This window comes from Dermacentor variabilis, chromosome 1, assembly GCF_050947875.1.
Source record: "Dermacentor variabilis isolate Ectoservices chromosome 1, ASM5094787v1, whole genome shotgun sequence".
NCBI classification, from domain to species: domain Eukaryota; kingdom Metazoa; phylum Arthropoda; class Arachnida; order Ixodida; family Ixodidae; genus Dermacentor; species Dermacentor variabilis.
In genome coordinates, this window is record NC_134568.1 from 165,115,762 (window position 1) to 165,135,824 (window position 20,063).

At 49.0% G+C, this 20,063-nt stretch overlaps 1 protein-coding gene and 1 long non-coding RNA gene across 9 annotated transcripts in view; one reads left to right on the forward strand and one right to left on the reverse strand.

Moving 5' to 3' along the window:
- The window catches only part of LOC142587692 (uncharacterized), an 868,078-nt gene that overhangs the window by 498,567 nt on the left and 349,448 nt on the right, over window positions 1-20,063 (forward strand). The window lies entirely within an intron of this gene.
- LOC142587745 (uncharacterized) overlaps window positions 7,194-20,063 on the reverse strand; it is a 121,138-nt gene continuing 108,268 nt past the window's right edge. The window contains exon 3 of the long non-coding RNA XR_012829616.1: window positions 7,194-7,319. This is a non-coding gene — a long non-coding RNA (uncharacterized LOC142587745). The remainder of the gene's footprint in view (window positions 7,320-20,063) is intronic.

The following is a 20,063-nucleotide window of genomic DNA, read 5'->3' on the forward strand; positions in this document are numbered from 1 at the left end:
GCGATGCCAAAGCAGGGATCTCATTCCAGTTATTGGGCCCGAAACAGGCGATGCCAAAGCAGGGATCTCGTTCCAGTCATTGTGCCCGAAACAGGCGAAGCCAAAGCAGGGACCATCTTCTCGTTACAGTCATTGTGTCCGACCGGCAGCGCCACGACAGTGTGCTGCGCAGCGCCACGACAGTGTGCTGCGCAGCGCCACGACCAGTTGCTACGAGATCTTGCGCAGCGCCACGACATGGTGCTACGGCATCGCTACGACAGTGTGCGTCACCATTAGCCCATTGTACATTCACGTGCTCGTCTTTTGAGGGGTTCCTTCTTGCCCTCAACTGCGAGAGTATAAAAACAGCTGCCCCCGGACGCCAGAGGAGGGCTCCGATTTCTTCCGTTGAGTGAAGTGCTCTCCCGTCTCTCTACTTCGGTCAAACCTGACCGCCAACTCTTTGCGATGTTAAAATAAACAAGTTGTTTCGTTGTTACCTGTCGACTCATGCTTTGCCGGGACCTTCGGATGCTTGCAGTTGTACCCCAGGCCGCCAGGCCAACGCTACCCTTGGGGCTTGCGACCCAGGTACAACCACGGGCGTCAGCGCCGAGTTCCCAACAGATCGTACCAGCAGTCCGATTCAAACATCTGGTTGCCAGCGGTGAGATCGCCTACGACTTCAAACAACTGTCTGCCAGCGGCGAGATCACGACAACGGAGGCCAGCAGCAAAGAGATGCAGTTGACAGTATGCTGAGCAGCTCAACGACGATCCGGGAGCAGTGCAACGAGCCCTGTGTGACGACTGGTTGCCTGCAGCGGAACGACTGCGCGGAATTCCTGCCTGCGAGGTTAGGTGAGTGCGGGACTTTCTTCTTCTGAGCTTTGCCAGGCTTTTGTTAGTGTCAGAAACAGAGCTGGTAATTGTGGTTGTCGTTGCTGCCGGGTTAGTTTGCGGCAAGACAATAGTAAGCAGTAGAGAAAGCAGCATTCAGAGCAGCCATGGATTTGAAGTCGTTGCGCAAACCGAAATTGTTGGAGCTTGCAAGAGAGTTGGGTCTGGATGTCTCAGACAAACTAAGAAAACCTGAACTGCTAAAGGCTATTCTTGAGTTAGAGGCTGAGGATGACGAGCTGTCGGAATGCCTTGAGACTATTGAGGAGAGGTCAAAAAGACAGGAGCGCGAACTTAAAGAGCAAAAAGAGAAACATGAGCGCGAACTTAAAGAGCAAAAAGAGAAATATGAGCGCGAACTTAAAGAGCAAAAAGAGAAACAAGAGCGTGAACGTAAAGAACAGAAAGAAAAAGAAGAGCGCGAACACGCTTTGGAAATGAAGCGTCTCGAGGTAGAGATGGAACGCGCTCGTAATGGAAGTCAGGCACACGGTGCAGGAGAACGCGTATTGTTCAAAATGACTGACCTAATGCGGCCGTTTAAGCTTGGAGAGGACATTGGTTTGTTCCTGGTTAACTTTGAGCGAACGTGCGAGAAGCAGGGGTTCTCTCGGGAAACGTGGCCACAGCGCTTGCTCACTTTGTTACCCGGCGAGGCGGCCGACGTAGTCGCTCGCTTGGATAGAGAGGAAGCAGAGGATTTCGACAAAGTAAAATCGAGTCTGCTAAAAAAGTACCGGCTGTCTGCGGAAGCGTTCCGTCGGAAGTTTCGGGAAAATGAGAAAGGCAGAAGTGAGTCATATACAGAGTTTGCGTATAGGCTTATGTCGAACATGCAGGAGTGGCTCAAAGAAGAGAAAGCGTTTGGTGACCACGATAAAGTTCTGCAGTGCTTCGGGCTAGAACAGTTTTATAGTCGGTTACCGGAGAACGTGCGATACTGGGTCTTGGATAGGCCAGACGTGAGTACGGTGGCTAGAGCCGCTGAGCTAGCCGAGGAGTTTGTGACGCGTCGAGCTCGCGGAGCTAAGGACGGTCAAAAGGGTGAATTTGGCTCGAAGTTTGAGAGGCCGAAGTTCACACCCATGAGATTAAAGGGGGACACGCGTAGTGCGGATGCGAGCGAAAGCAGTCCGACCAAACGTAAAGAGACGGCGGCAGCCAAACGCAGAAAGCGGTTCGAGATGAGGCGAGCGCGCTTGTGTTATACGTGCCAGAAGCCGGGTCACTTTTCGGCGCAGTGTCCGGAAACAACACCAAAAGTTGTTTTTTTTTCAATAGGCAGCACGGACGAGAACATGAAGCTTCTCGAGCCTTACATGCGAGACCTCCTCGTGAACGGGAAAGAGTGCCGAGTGCTTCGCGATTCCGCAGCTACGATGGATGTAGTTCACCCATCTTACGTAGAACCCCATATGTTCACGGGCGAGTGCGCGTGGATCAAGCAAGCCGTGGAAGCTCATAGCGTGTGTCTGCCAGTAGCAAAGGTGCTTATTGAAGGACCTTTCGGAGCGCTTGAGACAGAGGCGGCAGTGTCATCTATGCTGCCACCCCAGTACCCGTACCTATTTTCAAACAGGTCCGATCACCTCCTGCGCGAGAAGGGGCTTTTGTTTGGTGAAGCTAGTGTTCAGGCCTTAACCAGATCGAAGGTTCGGGAGCTCGCTGCAAAGGCGGTAGTTGCGGGGCCGACGTTATCAAACAACGAAAAAGGGTCAGAGGCGCAGCAAGCTGATATTCAGAGCACGCCCGAACAGAATAAAATTGAGTCTGTAGCGTTGAAGGCGCCAGATACTGGAGAGGAAAATCCCGACGCGGGAAAGTTAGAAGAGCTATCTACTGATTTGCTCATCGCGCCTACGTCAGACGGACTTGATAGGTTGCTAAAAGTCAGCCGGACGGCTTTGATAGCCGAACAAAAAAAGGATGGCAGCCTGGAAAACGTGCGCTGCAATGTCAAAGAAGGTATCGCCAGGAAAACTGCGCGTTTTGTGGAAAGAGGTGGAGTCCTGTACCGGAAGTATCTAGACCGCCGAGGAGTGGAGTTCGATCAGCTGGTCGTGCCTCAATGCTATCGTCAGGATCTGTTGCGCTTGTCACATGGGGGTTCGTGGTCCGGACACCTAGGAGTTAAGAAAACTAAGGACCGTCTCTTGCAAGAGTACTATTGGCCAGGGTGTTTTCGGGACGCAGACCATTTCGTGAGGACATGTGACACTTGTCAGCGGGTGGGCAAACCAGGGGACAAATCGAGGGCGCCGTTGAAATTGGTACCTATCATTACGGAGCCTTTTAGACGGCTCGTTATTGATACAGTGGGACCTCTGCCGGTAACAGCCACGGGGTACAGACACATTTTGACTGTGATCTGCCCAGCGACAAAGTTCCCTGAAGCAGTGCCGCTTAAAGAACTCAGCTCAGTTGAGATAGTCAATGCACTACTGTCCATATTTGCGCGAGTTGGTTTTCCTGCAGAAATTCAATCAGATCAGGGCACAGTGTTTACTAGCGCTTTGACGACAACTTTTCTCGAAAGGTGTGGGGTAAAGCTGTTACACAGCTCAGTGTACCACCCACAGTCGAATTCCGTTGAGAAGCTCCACTCCGTCATGAAGCGCGTGTTGAGAGCCTTGTGTTTTGAACATCAAACTGACTGGGAGCTGTGTCTGCCTGGGGTGATGTTTGCTTTAAGGACCGCGCCGCATGCGGCTACGGGGTTTTCGCCAGCTGAACTGGTGTACGGTCGCTCGCTTCGATCTCCGCTTCGCATGCTTCGAGAATCATGGGAAGGTAGGGGCGACGACCCAGTCGTGGTGGAGTACGTGCTTAAGCTCCTCGAACGCTTAAGAAGGGCACAGGAGTTGTCAGGTGAAGCAATGACAAAGGCCCAGCAGAGGGCCAAGGTTTATTATGATCGGACAGCCAGGGCCCGTCGTTTTGAGGTTGGCGATGAGGTCATGATATTGCGCACATCGCTAAACAACAAACTAGACGTGCAGTGGGAGGGCCCAGCACGAACTGTTCAGAAACTGTCGGACGTTAACTACGTGGTAAGTCTGCCAGGAAAGCGGAAAGCACAGCAAGTTTACCACTGTAATCTGCTCAAACCTTATAGAAAAAGGGAAGCAGTGGGGTGCATGATGGTAAACGTTCCTGAAGAGCTTCCGGTCGAGCTTCCAGGACTAGGCTCAGTGACGAACAGGGAAGACACCGGTCAAGTCATTAGTGACCTTATCAGTAAAGCACCGCTGTCGCCTGAGCAGAAAACCGAACTACACCAGCTATTACAAGAGTTTCAAGGTCTGTTCTCTGAGAGGCCTGGTAGGACTTCTGTACTTACTCATGATATAGAACTTACCTCCCCAGAGCCAGTACGATCCAAGGCGTATCGGGTGTCACCCCGCCAGAGCGATATTATGGAGGCTGAGGTAAAGAAAATGCTACAGCTCGGTGTTATTGAGGCAGGTGAGAGTGATTATACCTCCCCTTTGATTTTAGTTGAGGTACCGGGCAAGGAACCTCGTCCTTGCGTCGACTACCGCAGGCTTAATTCCATCACTAAGGATCAAATTTATCCGATCCCTAACATCGAGGAGCGCCTTGAGAAAGTTAGTAGCGCTCAGTTTATTTCCACCCTAGATCTTGTCAGGGGTTATTGGCAGGTTCCACTTACAGAAGAGGCTAGTAGGTATGCGGCGTTCATTTCACCAATGGGAACATTCCGTCCTAAAGTGTTGAGTTTTGGTTTGAAGAACGCGCCATACTGTTTTTCAAGTCTCATGGATAAAGTGTTGCGGGGACAGCAAGAATTCGCTTTACCGTATCTAGACGACGTAGCGATATTCTCCGCATCCTGGTCTGAGCATATGACACACTTGCGGGCAGTGCTAACCCGCCTGCGCGAAGCAGGCTTGACAGTAAAGGCTCCTAAGTGCCAGTTAGCACAGGCCGAGGTTGTCTACCTCGGTCACGTGATTGGTCAGGGTCGTCGCCGCCCCTCTGAAATAAAAGTGGCCGCTGTGCGAGACTTTCCGCAACCGCGCACAAAGACCGATATTCGGTCGTTCTTGGGTGTCGCCGGCTACTATCAGAGGTACATCCCTAGGTACTCTGATATCGCGGCTCCCCTGACGGATGCTCTAAGAAAGACAGAGCCTCAAACAGTCGTCTGGGACGAGACAAAGGAAAGAGCTTTTAGCGCCCTAAAGAGTGCCCTAACAAGCCAGCCTGTGCTACGATCGCCAGACTATACAAAAGGGTTCATTGTTCAGTGCGATGCTAGTGAGCGAGGCATGGGCGTTGTACTGTGCCAACGGGAAAATGGAGAAGTAGAACACCCCGTCCTGTATGCTAGTCGTAAGCTGACCAGTCGTGAGCAGGCGTATAGCGCCACCGAGAAAGAGTGTGCATGTCTCGTGTGGGCCGTTCAGAAATTGTCATGCTATCTAGCCGGCTCGAGGTTTATCATTGAGACAGATCACTGCCCTCTCCAATGGCTGCAGACCATCTCTCCCAAAAATGGTCGCCTCCTGCGCTGGAGCCTCGCTTTACAACAATATTCCTTTGAGGTGCGTTACAAAAAGGGGAGTCTCAACGGTAACGCCGATGGCTTAAGTCGAAGCCCCTAACGTAGGAATCAGCCTCAAAATTGTTTGTTACTGATGTTTTTCTTCCTGAGGCAGGATTTTTTTTAACATATTGCTTTTGTTTAGTGTTTCAAAGTGATGATATGCTTTCTAGTGCAATTTTTCAATTTGTGGACGCGTTCTGAGTGATGCTAGACTACTGTAAGGAACTAGGCAGTGGTATAAAAAGGGGAAAGAGCCTGGCAGGGCTTAGTGAGGGTTGTGCCGTGCTTGCTGACTGAGCGGTTGAGTTTTCAGCGTAGTTCTAACGCTTGCCGGGAACGAGAACAAAAATGTGAACTCTCCCGAAGTCACTTTGCAGTGTCCCGTGCGAACCTGAACGAGAGAACGAGGCCTTCTCTGTGCGCTGCGCTCAAGAAACGTCAAGGGACGCCCGACTTCGGTTATGAGCATCATCGAGCGACATCCCTCCGGACAGCGGATGCAGTCCCCTGTCCATCGGGATCTCCTTTCCCCGGCGGGGCGGTCTGTTGCGTTTCGCCTGCGACACGTGGTTTTGCCGGCGCGACGGCGGCGGGGCGGCGGACATTTTGGCCCGATCGTCGTCACCACAACACTCATCGCCAGGTGTTTCCAGGCGCGTCTGCGGCGATGCGACCGCCTAGGGATTTCGTTCCAGTCATTGTGCCCGAAACAGGCGATGCCAAAGCAGGGATCTCATTCCAGTTATTGGGCCCGAAACAGGCGATGCCAAAGCAGGGATCTCGTTCCAGTCATTGTGCCCGAAACAGGCGAAGCCAAAGCAGGGACCATCTTCTCGTTACAGTCATTGTGTCCGACCGGCAGCGCCACGACAGTGTGCTGCGCAGCGCCACGACAGTGTGCTGCGCAGCGCCACGACCAGTTGCTACGAGATCTTGCGCAGCGCCACGACATGGTGCTACGGCATCGCTACGACAGTGTGCGTCACCATTAGCCCATTGTACATTCACGTGCTCGTCTTTTGAGGGGTTCCTTCTTGCCCTCAACTGCGAGAGTATAAAAACAGCTGCCCCCGGACGCCAGAGGAGGGCTCCGATTTCTTCCGTTGAGTGAAGTGCTCTCCCGTCTCTCTACTTCGGTCAAACCTGACCGCCAACTCTTTGCGATGTTAAAATAAACAAGTTGTTTCGTTGTTACCTGTCGACTCATGCTTTGCCGGGACCTTCGGATGCTTGCAGTTGTACCCCAGGCCGCCAGGCCAACGCTACCCTTGGGGCTTGCGACCCAGGTACAACCACGGGCGTCAGCGCCGAGTTCCCAACAGATCGTACCAGCAGTCCGATTCAAACAGGGCCTATAACGAATTGAGGCGTATGCGTGCTAGATATGCTGTTCGCAGTAATTGGGTTGAGGGAATGAAAGAGCTTCAGTAGTGAAATTAGTAGTTACCGGAGCCTGAAACTTTCTTTATATTTTACAGATGAGGGGGGGGGGGTAGGAATTCCTTTATCCAAAGGAAAAAAGACAGAAAAAAGAAGAACTGAACGTCGGGCGTGCGCAAGAGGAAGAATTCGGTGGGACTTTTGGTCCGCAGTAGCAGACCTGCTTGCTTGATTGGCCGGCCCTTAGTGTGTGGCTGTGTCAGATATGAAGTCACACCATCTGATTGGTAGTTGAACACACTTCTCAACACATTTTCCGGCAGCAATTCTGGAGGGATTGGGTTGGGATCCCGTCGTTTACGTCCATAGAGCATATAGCTCTGCACTGACATTTATCAAACTACGTCGGCAGACATCAAGGTAGTATTGCGAATCGGTTAATGGTGGGATGGACTCGCCGAGGTTGCTTGCAGCGCTTGTATACCTGCTAGAAAAAGAGAGAAAGAAAAGTGCATTCGGTGCACGTTAAAGAATCCCAGGTGGTCAAAATTAATCCGGTATCCCCCACTATGGCGTGCCTCATAATCATATCGTAGTTGTTACACGTAAACCCCTGAATGTAAACATTTTTCAGAGAAAGAAAAGATAACGCGGGATGGTTAATCAGGTTGCACCTGGTTTGCTATTCTTCACTATAGGAGGGAGAAAAGGGCTAAGAAAAATAAAAGACAAACAGGTTAACGATTGCTCACCCATTCCGTGCGCGCGCACAACATCGTTCACCGTACAAAGGTGCGGGGCTGAAACGACCAGTGTATTGCAAGTGTCATCGCTTTTACACGTTTTAGCTTAAAACGCTGATATTACTAATAGTTTCACTGGTTGCGAATTCGTGGCATGGCATGTTCGAACACTCTTCATGTGGCGAACAGCTTCGGAGTACATGTGGTCTAGTTCATTTTTTTTTCTTTTTTGCCTCTTTCTAGCTATTGGTGGCTCTTTTCTGTTTTAAACACACACACACACACAAAAAGGAGGGGAGGATTTGTAATTGACTGTATCGAAACACTCCGTGATACTGAGGAATACTCTTATCTCAAATTGAGAGAGTAATGTTTGAGAACGGCCATATGCACTTCATCTGCACTTGCTAATGAGGTCAAAAGCAAAAGCTATTCACCGCTGCGTACCATTCTTATGCGGAGGCTTCCAAGCCGCAGTTCCGAAAGAAACTCGCTTTATACACTATCAAAGTGCTGCTTTGCTCCTGAGCGTCAACGTCATTGTGCGCCAGCCTCTGGCAGTATGACGTTTTTGAGATCAATTTTCCTTTCGTTTCTCTTTTTCTTCACAAATAAGTCCCTGTACCACATTGCGTACATACAGAGCACTTCTTAGTAAGTCTCAATAACATCTTACAAACCTCCAGAACGACCGCAGACAACGTAAGTCCCTACACCGCTGAAGCCTCGAGGTGTCCTGCATGGGGAGCTTGCATCGTATAAGAAAAGGGACGTCGTCTGGGTGCATCCACTGCGCCACCGGCGAAGATTTCATGGGGCCGTTCCTCATTGAGTGCTCACAATATATGCACCTACTTGATGTATGTCATTTAACTGTGAAGAACTTGGGCGGGTAGGTCTCGTCCTGTAAAAAGAGACTATTGCCTGTGCTCCACTGTATTTTCTCACCAATATTGACTTCATTAATCCTTTGGTACCAGTAGTGTATAACTTCCTTCATGTTCTTTTTCTCCTTTCTTTTTTTTGGTATGAGCGCTTTTGATTTCTTTTAACGATGAGCCTATGTCTGCGACATGAATAAAATTCACTCGGACTCACTTGTAAACTATATTTTCAGCCTTGGCTTCCCTCATACTCACAGTCATGAAAATCAGATTCTGAGTAAGCAGAGCTTACTCAGAATCTTGGAATCACCGATCGACTAATGAATACTGCACAGCTGCAGGGCCGTAGCAATGCACAAACTAGCCTATAGCATCATGTTCTTGGTAAGCTATGCAAATGAAAGCCATAAAGGGACGTTCAAGAGAATTATGTCACAGCGAAACCTGGTCCTAGAAAGAGGAGGGAAAAGACGTCTGTATTTGGGCGGGAAAAGTATTTCCCAAGGATCTACATCTACATATAAAATAGCGAGCGCTAAGGACACGGACTAAGGTGAAGGCACATAAAAAATGACACGTTGTGCTGACTCGTTTTCTATGGGCCTTCACCTTTGTCCGTGTCCGTAGCGCTATTCTCTCCTGAATATGAATAACGAACTGGCCGATGCTTTCACGCGAAAGACCTTCACACAGGCCAGTCGACCTAAAGAAGCACAAAAGTGCATTCACTGCCTTGTGGGCGCACGAGAATTGGGGACGGTGTTCGAGTATCGCCTGCACGGGCAGCGTCCGATCGTCCAGTCGTCGCAACGCGTTGGAGAGGGATTGTCTTTGTGAATGAAATCGAGGACACTGGCACAATAAGTAGTTGATCTTTTCTTCGAAAGCCGCATACATTGCACATGACACTGTCGGCCATTCCAGTTAGTTTAGTGTAAGCCTTCGTGAAGGCAACTCCTAACCACGCTGACAAGAAGCGATGCCTCACCTAGCGGAAGTCCGGGCGAAGTTTGGATTTGCAGCGAAGTGTTCCTGTAATCTGGAGCGCCTTATATATGGGTAGCTCTACTCTCCTAACGAGAATTTGTGCGTGCCAGGTGGCGAAGCTGCCGTGCAGCGTCTGTTTTGTAGAATAGAGTAGGAAGTCAGTGGTCTTCTTGATGTGACGCACGAGGAGCCTTGTCTGTGTAATTATTAGCAGTGGTACCACAATTAAAAAGTAACCACTGGAAATATATTTTGTGGCCTTTTCTTTCGCATGGAGGCGGGCCTTCAAATTTTTGTACGGCAACGGGCTGTGAGCGCTCCATGTCCTAGAACCGGCTGCATAAATTGTAACGCCGATGTTTAGTCGCGGAAGTCGACCCATTTAGCAGGACTCTATGTATCAGTGAACTGAAGTTCACCGCGCACAGCTGTGAGTTCAAGTTGACTCATTTGTGATTACAATATAGATAGAAGAAAACCGCCGTGGTTGCTTAGAGGCTATGGTGTTGGGCTGTTAAGCACGAGGCCGCGGGATCGAATCCTGGCCACGGCGACCGCATTTCGATGGGGGCGAAATGCGAAAACATCGGTGTACTTATATTTAAGCGTATGTTAATGAACTCCTGGTGGTCCAAATTTCTGGAGTCCCTCACTATGGCATGCCTCATAATGAGAAAACGTGTTGGTACGTAAAGCCCCATAATTTATTATTATACATAGAAGAGAGATAATTTTAATAGCGGAAAGGTGGAGAGGTCGGCCTGAGGGAAGTACTTCTGGCCCGCTACTCGACGCTGGGGAAGAGATTTCGAGGTTCAACTAAGTTATGTTGCGAAGAGGAAGGAGGGTGGTGGTGTGATGAAGTTGATGATGATGAGAGATGCGCAGTATGTTGTTTCTCTCCACTGCGTACGTGTACATTTTCCAGCACAATCATCTTCATGGGCAGAGGTAGAGGTTACTGTATGTGTAGCTAGGAGGCTTTCTATAGCTTGCTTAATTTTTGAAGCTGTTAGCGCCACTGGCGTATTTCAACCAGAGTGTAGCAGCTGCAGCTCGTCGATTATTCGTCGTGGCATGGCTATGATGACAGTGCCAATGGGGATTTCTCGGTGCACTGTCATTGCTCCTGCTGTTAGTCAAAGGCCCATGTCGGCGGCTGCAAGCGTGACCATACATTCGTTTCCGCGCTTCCGCTCCTTGCTTGAAGCTATTGCACGGAAAGGCCCATCGATGCCTATTCAGCCACCTTCTGCTGGACCTACGGAATCGGAGCAATGGAGCTCTAGTTTGTATCCACAGATTGTACACGTCTACGACGAGATCGTCTCCTCCTGTGCTTTATTGACGCTGCCGCTTCTTTGTGTGGCATACTTGTCTTGCTCATTTGATTGCAATAGGCTGTGCAATGAAGAACTTTGGTGTAGACTACTGCTAATATCTATAGTTTACAAATGCGTATTTCCACGATTTCCTGTATAACCTTGCAATTTGCGATAAGGGACACACGACCTTTAGTTACATGTCCTCACTCCGGCTCACTAATTTACATCTTACAGGCTAACGGACCCCGCTTCTCCCGCTTGTCGATACACAGTCAGATGCACTCATGATAATATAGGCTCCCGCGTCATTATCCAGTCTCGTGTGCTCAAAAACTATTGGAATCATATGTGATTCATACTTGCTTTATGTCACTTATGACAAAATATCTGAATGGGTTTCGCTTGACCTAGACTTACGGCTTTTCCGTCTCAGACTCACGTGGATTACCTCGATTCACCCATGTCCAGATTCATGTCGACTCGAACGAAATTCGACTGTCATATTCACACTCCCTAAAACCTACTCGGGGTCACTGAGGCTCTCATCCACTCGGACCCACTGGGACTTACTCAGACTCACACTCAATAGTGGCGCTTTGTCTGAGTGAGTTCACATATGAATGAGTTCTCCAACCTAAGGCGACGAGTTACGAGACACTTACTGGTGCGCGTGTGCGTGTTCTCGTAATTTGTTGATACTTGCGTTGTTTTTGTAGGCTTTGTGATACTTGTTCTTGTTCTTGCGTTTTTCTGCTTTGTCAGTGTGCGCGAATATTTTTCTCTCTTTTCCCGGTTTTTCTTTAATGCTAGCAACTTGCTTTCATAATGTTTTAGAGCGATAGCTTTACTACTCCAGGTACAAACCTAGAAAACGCCTGGTTCCGTAAATCCGCGACCTTCTGGCTCAACCGAGGTCAAACTGGGACTTAGCCTGCCTAATACAGAAGAGTACGCATTTGGGCTGGTTGGTTCATGATTACGAGCAATAAAAAACAGCGCTAAACAACAAGAGAGTGATAGTAGTCTGTGTCCCTTCACTCCTCCTGTTGTTTAGCGCTGTTTTTTATTGCTGCCTAATGCGTTGTGGAATGAAAACGAACAGTGGCTCAAGGTCAGTCTTTCGTGCCACCATCGCCAGAGGCGCTGGCTGCATCCAAGTTCACTGCGCGTTCGCGCGGTGAGTGCCGGAAGCGCCGAGCAGCGTCCATGTCTTTCCCGTTAATCCCATCTCGTGCGCCATCGAGGGGCGGCACCCGCAACGCTACTGGCGCAACTCATCACGCGAGCCTCCTTAGACGCCTTCAGTGCAATGCTAAACCACGCTATCGCTTTCAGTGCTTCACCTTCGCGTAAAACTGGCACTTTTTTTTATTTTGTCTTCACTCTTCGCTTTATTGATATAGCAATTATACAGACTCTTGAAGCGCATTTGCGCCGTCGCTCTTGGCACCGCCGCATCCATGCTGTCACGGTATCGGTGCACATGCACGGCCGGCGCGTGGTGGTGTGTTACAGGGTCTCCGGTGATGCTCAGTGCGTTTGGCTGCAAAAGCGACGAAGCAAAGGGAACGCACCGTCGCGCTCTGCTCAATTGGCCCTGGAGCGTAGCCTGGGCAGAGTTATGGTCACCGCTGCTGGCGTGAGCGTTGTTAGCGTTCGTGGCAAGCTGCGGTGTACACACCACACCGTGGTGCATACGCTCGTCTGAGCATAACGGAGAGGAAACATCAAGCTAGATCTATATAATCCTTTCTTTTGGGCGCTGACAAATGCCGACAGCTTTCCTTTGATCTCATCTCCTACACCATCGAGGTGCAACGCCTGCAATGCCGCTGACCGCATTCCTCATTAAGCCAGCGTTCTGAGATGCGTTCTGCACAGCGCTAAACTTTGCAATCACTTTCAATGCTTGGCCTTCGGGCGAAACTGTCAATTTCGTCTTTCTTTCTTCCTTTTTCATTTTTGCTGAAGTTTCTACTCTTCACTGGCCCGATTTCCCATGCTTCGAGCTAACAAACAATGACGCCTCCTCCTCCTCCTCGCAGTCATGTTCAGGGTCGCCAAGTGAACTTTCTCCTGTTGCCCACTTTAAGGCTTTCTCTCTTTTTCAGCGTTGCCTAATTTAAACACAACGGGTTGCAGAATTATTGGAATTTGGGAACGAGGCATACGCGTAAAAAAAAAAACGCAAGCAGCTAATTGCAAGCTGTATTGAGCTCTTTATGCATACTTAAATTTGCGGGAAGGAGTCCATCAGTGGCCTCTGGGGACAGAACAGTGGTCACTACCACCACGCTGCGTTCGTTGCACAGACGCAGGCTTCGCACTCTATCGTCAGTCTGTGATAGAAGCGTGGTTTGTTTGATAAGCCTGGTGCTTTATTACTTTTTGGCCTCGACGTTGGGCCGTAGTTTCGGCAGTGCGGCCAGGAACAGGTGACTGCGGACGGGTGAAACGAGGTCATTTGAAGGCGGCACGCGGCGTCAGGCGGCCTCTTCCAAGCGGCTGCTGCAACCGGCGTCGCGCCCGAGGGCGCGCCCGTTGCCGCCCAATTGGCGCCGGAAGGAATCCTTAATTCCTCGCGACCAGTGCACTGCGTCGCTGCGTGAAGCACCTGTGCTGAAGCGACCGAGTTGTTTTGCGCGGAGTCAACGAAGCTTGTCATTGCAGCTGCTGCACTTGGCACCGGCCGTCGTTGAGGGGCTTTTCCGGCCACACGTCCTCCCCAGCATGTCAGACTTATAGTAGAGGTCGGGGCAGGGGGGGGGGGGGGGGGGCTCTTCTCCGCGGCCGAGGAGCAAGTGTCCCCTGACGTTCTATGGTCTTTGTTTCTGTCTCTCTCTTCGTATGCATTCGTTTTGTTGTCCTTGGATTGCATGTGTCGCGCGCTCTAGTTTGAGTCTCAGCACTTAGACGCGGAGGCCTTCACCATGTGCACGAGCCCTCTGGTGTCTCTCCGCCGTCCTGATAAGCTGTACTGCGTGCGTTTCCAATGCTCTCTCATTATCGAATAACTATATAAGCACTTAAAAAAACAAAGTGTGATTGAAGTACACGGTTTTGCCCAAGCGCTCCATTTCGTATACGCTTCATGACGATCGAAGTTAGATAGCAACTGCTGTAACAGTGCGGAACGCTGAAGGATTACAGTTGGTAGCGCATCTTTAAAGTAGTACACTTCTGCTACCGTTTTCGCTTTTACGTGGGAGGGTCATTTTTCGGGCTTTTTCCGCTAAAGAAATGTATATGCGAAGTAGGAGGCTTCGATGACGAAAACTAGAGACTTCGATACCGCTTTAGGAAAGAAGCATTCTATCTTGCTTTGTGCATATACTCAGGAATATTGGACATCGCCGCTGCGCAGCCATCTGTCGAACTTCGCCACACTGGGGCAGCGTAACTCAATGGGCAACATTTAAAAAAAATGATATCTCTATAGGCCGCCGTAATTTCAACAATTTTCAGTTAACAACGTCGAGAGGGTACGTTCTTCTAATAACATGCGTATTTGCGGCACCTGTTCGTAACTTTCCCGCAGCGTTATAACACTGTTTTGATCCTGACCAAAACGCTGCTGTAACGCAGCAAAGACGACTAAGTGCCGCAAATACCCATGTTAATAAAAGGGCGTAACCTGTCGACGTTACTAAGTGAAAGTTGTAGAAATTCGGGCGGCCTTCCGAACTATCATTGTTTCAAGTGCTGCCCATTTATTTACGCTGGTGAACTGCAGTGAAGTTCGACAGATAGCCGAAGCAGCAATGTCCAAAATTTCTGGATATGCGAAGAAAGCGCTTCTAGTAATAATAAAAAAACTGCGGGTCTTTATCGGACGGTGAATAATTTTAGCGTGTGTATGCGTGTCCCTAGGTGTATGTGCCGTCTCTTTGTTTTATGATAACTGTGTGTATCATGTTTGTCACCCAACAGCTGCTGTAGCGTGTCAGGCCGTCACCCATGCAGGCAAACTCCTCCAGCTTTACATTTAAGTCAACATCTTCGTTCAAGTGCATGGTTCTCCGTGTACTAAAGATGTAACAAATTAACTTATGATTGCAGGGTGCTCGTTCGTAACTCTTTATAATCTCTACTGCATCTGTCAGTACAGTCATATGTGGCGTGTTATTTCTTTAGCTGTAAGATATTTTTATGACTGGGGCAGTAGAAAACATGGTGGCCATATGTTTACTGTTCGAGAGGTCAGACTGTTGAAGCTTCTACGTGTCAAGTACTTTAGGCACTTAAAACGTCAGTAGCAGATTTACCTGAACGTTTTAATGTTCATCTTAGATGGCTAATGCGTTCGAGCAGTTAGAGCCCGTCTTTAAGTTTGTCTAGCCGAACGATGACATTCGGAATAACGAAATTTTTGTGGGGGCTACGCGAACCATACCTTCGCAGATTCGCCGAAACAAAGTGATTCGTAAGAAGAGCGTCCATGAAGTCGATCTCACCGTTTCCCACCTTTCGTCATGCTGCCCCCGTCACCCGAGAGCCTGCATTAAACTTGTATTATTCAAACTGACAAATACCAATTCATCGACTTTGGGTGGTTTTCGCGTCAAAAGCACTATCTGGTTATGAGGTACGCCGTAGTGGAGGTCTCCAGATTGATTTTGGCCACTTGGGGTTCTTTGACGTGCACCCAATGCACGGTTTCCTCTGTTCCCTCCACCCTTCGCAGGGTAGCGAATTACCAGACACTTTCCGTGTTACCTTCCCTGGTTTATTTTTTTCTCTACCTCCGATGCATGGTACATTGTATGCTCGTTAGAGAAGGTTTCGGTCGCAAATATAACATTGGAGGTTTATTATAATTTAGGTTTAAAAATGACTCTTCTACATCATTGCCAGTCCGCGCCAACCGTTACCATCTTAGTCGCGTTCGCATCGCAACGCAGTTGCTGATATCGCCGACATTTTGTTTTGGACCGCTTTACTCCAAGCTTCGCGAACCATGTTAATAGACCTTGACGCTGGTGCGTTAAGTACTGGCATTGTTCTTTCGTAGGATATCTCTGAGCTCTCCAATTGTGTGCTATGTGCAGAGTGTCAGCCAACAATGTTTTGTCGAATGCACCAATTGTTCAATAAGCAAGAACTAGCTACCGAAATGGGCAGTATAACAGTCGGTACTAAAGTGTGGCTTTATGTGGTTTGCCGGTCGCTGTTTTCGAACGTGCCCAGGGTGTCTCAAAGTTACGCTATGCTTCTTATATGTGCAAGTCAGTGCGTTTTGCTGCGTTTCGACTTTATTTGACGTCAACACGGCGCTGTTTCCAGTATCAAGGAAATGATGAGCGGTGATTGTATCAGCCGATGTAAAAAAATGCTCCTCTCTGGTTTTGAGGCTGGCAGCGGCGCTCGTCAGGAAAACGTTTGCGCTCTATAAGTGTACGTTCAAATGCAGAAAGCTATTATTGTAGCGAATAGGAGGAATTTCTTTCTTTTACGGGGGGGGGGGGGGGGGGAGCGAGCGTAAGACACATAGAACAGCGACAAGCATTTTTTTTCAAAAACAGTGACACGAAGTTCCACATTGCAGCAGCCATGTCGGCGAAGGGATAGGGCCGTCGTGTCGCTGCAGTGGGACAACAACATCTCCTGACTGCCTCCCGGCGACTGCCTCACGCCTTCGCTCACTTATACTATACGGAGCCAAGTTGCTTTGATGCGACAAGAGAAAACCCCATAAACTCTACTACACTAGCACACGCAGCAGCTTTCCTAAGCCAGTGTCGATGCCGGGTGTGCGCGAGGTATAACATCAGTTATGCATTGGTCCACTTATATCGCGCTATTCCTTCCCCGCGTTCGTCGAAGCTCTCGTACGAGCGCATCCAACAAGCTCCACAAAAAGAACTCTGACTTCTCTGCTGACGTGAATCGCAGTACTTTAGACACAAGCCTGCATGCCATCTACTATAAGGACAAGAGAAAGCGATAGAGCGTTCGTCATGGTGGCAAGCCTAATAGCGCAATTTAAGAAACAGGAGGCCTTACTTCTTGGAAGAAGATTTCAAAGGAAGAAGGTACTTCTTCGAGCGCGGACTACACTTCGAGCTAGTGTATGACCACGATCAATGTTAAGCGCTAGGTCAAGAAAGCGCTGCTGCCCATCAACTACAGAAACCTCTTTAGGAAGAGCGAGGCCAGGAAAAGAGAAGGCGGTGAAGATCTGGGGCCCGGTTTTCTAGCGACTGATTTCATTTTCTATTATTTTTTATTTTCCTTAGTCTTGTATGACGACGCAACTCCGTTATTGCAAGAATCAGCCACTCGGCACGAAGCTTGATAAGAAATGAAGAATATAAAATAAAAATGACTCTACAAAATGCGGTCCTTGGCCGACCTTCTTCTCGGAGTCGTCATGAGGCGTCGTAGATAACAAAACAAGGAATGTATTAACAGAATGGAATACTCTGACGATTCCCAACCACTGAGGCTTTCCTGCAGGGCTCGTTGATAGCGTTAGAAGAGATCGCTCAACGGCATAGGTTGGTATTATCATGTTGCTTATGTATTTTTTCTTCTGTATTTTTCTTTGTATCTTCTATATTATTTTATTTTTTTCAGACACCTAGTTTTCGCTTATGAAGGTGCCAGAGCGCATATGGAGCATCCCGATCTGCTGTGCTGCTAACTTCACTATGAAATTGGAGCACTCCGTCTCAGCCTTTTTCCTTGTTGCAAAACGCGCTTGCGCGATGCTCTTCACGCAAAGCGCAAGCTATCCTTATACGTCGAGAACACTCACCGTCAGAAGACGACGCACGTCGTTGAAACGAAGTGGTCTTATTATTTTCTCACGTTCGCCTACGGGTACCAACCGCTACTATTTGAAGTATCCAAGATAATCACTCATTTCTGCTAGCTTCGTGGGCGTAAGAAAAAGTGTATGTTCGTCCAGTGGTGTTGAGACGAATCCAAGCTGCACTTTTTTCACCATAACTGAAGTGACGCCTCTTGTCATTAAGAAGGATAATTCTTCGATGCCTTCTCAGAGGACATCGGCGAGCATTGAGTAGCGAGCTCGAAGGAGCTCGAAAAGGCACGAATTTCAATAATTATGGACAATTCGTGCAGCCCACGATAAAAGGTGGTCGTGCTTTAGCAATCATTCCCTGCCCTTACTATATAGGAAGAAGGTTGCCTGTACGTGTGATTATGGTAATATCCCAAGCCATAGCCCGTCTATAACCGCTACGCAGTTTAGTTTACTTCAAAAATTCCGCAAGGTACACCATGTGGGTGCCAAGCCCCGCAATAGAAAATTGCCGCAGCTTAAACGAATGGGTACACATTAAATGCAAGTTACAGCAGCACATGGTGGTATTTCATTGCTTGCTGGTCTGTGTTCGCAAGAACGCACGATTGCCGGTGACATGCCGCTGGTCGCTAGTCAATGACACATCGATGTAGTCATTGATTGCAAAGCATGGCTAATGGTGGCCCTTTTCGCATGGCATTTTTCTACGTTACTCCGAGACATAGGTTACTCCGAGACATATCACCCTCCTATATGAGGCGAATTGCATGCGCTAGAGTTGTGGGTGATGACCTGGCCGCAAGTTGCCGATCAGCATATGCGACAGCTTCCCATATTGTACACAAGCATGTTCATTTCTAGCATTATTTATTTTTCTTTGCTCCCTTTATTTTCTTTCTTTCCGTCCGATTTTATTGCGAGTACTATAGCGCAATAAATGTGTTAGTTAGTTAGTAAACGCCTTGCTAACTCTTTTTCACGTCCTTACTTTTTTTTCCCCGCGATTTTGCGCTGGTTATCAACAGCATGTCGTACCGACTATATCTTGTCTGCAGACGTTATTATATGCCTCAGTACCTTTACTGTTTCTAGCCGCGTCTTGCTAAGGCTGACCTATATAAGAACTTGTGTTATTGCGTTACTAACATATGGTTATTAAGTAGCCACTTCGATAACTTTGTTCAAGATGCAGGGGTGCATATTTCATTCGTGTTTTCTGTTTCGGTTCTCCTCCTTGTGCTTACCGTCGCTGACACTGACGTTTTCGATAATTGTGGCTCAAATAGAATGCGTTTGCACCTCTGCGAATCCATGTGACATGTTGTAGCCATACCGAAGCCTGTCTAGCATCGCTAACGTCCCGCATTGTGCTCTACCATAGGATATAGCGCATTGTTCTCCCACATAAGCAGCGCGTGGTTTCGAAATGCGGCGTCTATATCTTAGCCTAACGATGCGGTTAATAGCTGTAGCGTTCGTGCGCTTTCCTTATTGACTCCTCCATTCCCCGTCATTTTCACGCCAGCGTGATGCGTGCAGTTTCCTCTTTCCGCTTCTCACTATCGCTAGCTTCGCGCTGCTAGCGGCGCTCGCCGTTTGCCCGCTGGCGTTGCCGCGCGCCTTGTTAGGCCGATCAGCGGAGCGTCTCCACGCCCGGCGGGTCCGCAAATTGGCACCTCTCCGTGAATGAAACGCAGGTGCTCTACATTGTCCAAAAGCGCGCAGATTCCACGCACGCCGGGTGCACGCTTCAGCGCTCCGCAGTGCGCTTCTGGGGCCCCCCCGTTGGAAACGCACGCGCTGCCTGTGCTTGAATGAAAAGCAGGCGTGATGCGAACGGCGTGGAATGCCCACCTGCTCGCCTCTTATCGTCGCTGGCGACAGGATGTGCGGTCAAGGGTGCGCCCTGCGTAAGCTTTGCTCGCTGGTTGCCGCGATGCCTCAGCCTTATGAATCTCTACTATCCTGCGGACATTTTTTTTTTTACCTTAAGCGTTTTTTCGGAAAACGCAACTGGCTCAACCACTGCTTTTTTTTTCTTTTCTTTTCTTTCTCCCCCCCCCCCCGTCCTTTTTTTCCTGTAAGGTAGAACAAGGCAGAACTAGTATGCTTAGCGGTCATTTGCCTCAAAGGTACGGCTTGGCGATGCCAGGTGCGAACCATCTCTTTGCGGAAGACTCGTCTTGCCAAGGTGCTTGCGTTCGTTATAACCCGCGCACTCAAGCTGGAGTATGAACTGAAATTGAGGTCGATGAATGTTTGTGATATCACGTTCTTTCGGAGAGGATTTTGCAGAGAAGGCGGAGTGTTGGGAAATCATCAACACTTCAGATATTATGAAACAAAATGCTTTTTTTTTTTTTGGTCTGTAGTTCCCTGAGTCATCGATGAACTTTCCTGTCCATGAAGCGTTCTACAACTATCCTATATGTTTTTGACCCGCCGCGGTGGCTTAGCGGCTATGATGTTGCGCTGCTAAGCACGCGGTTGCGGGATAGAATCGCGGCCGCTGCATTTCGATGG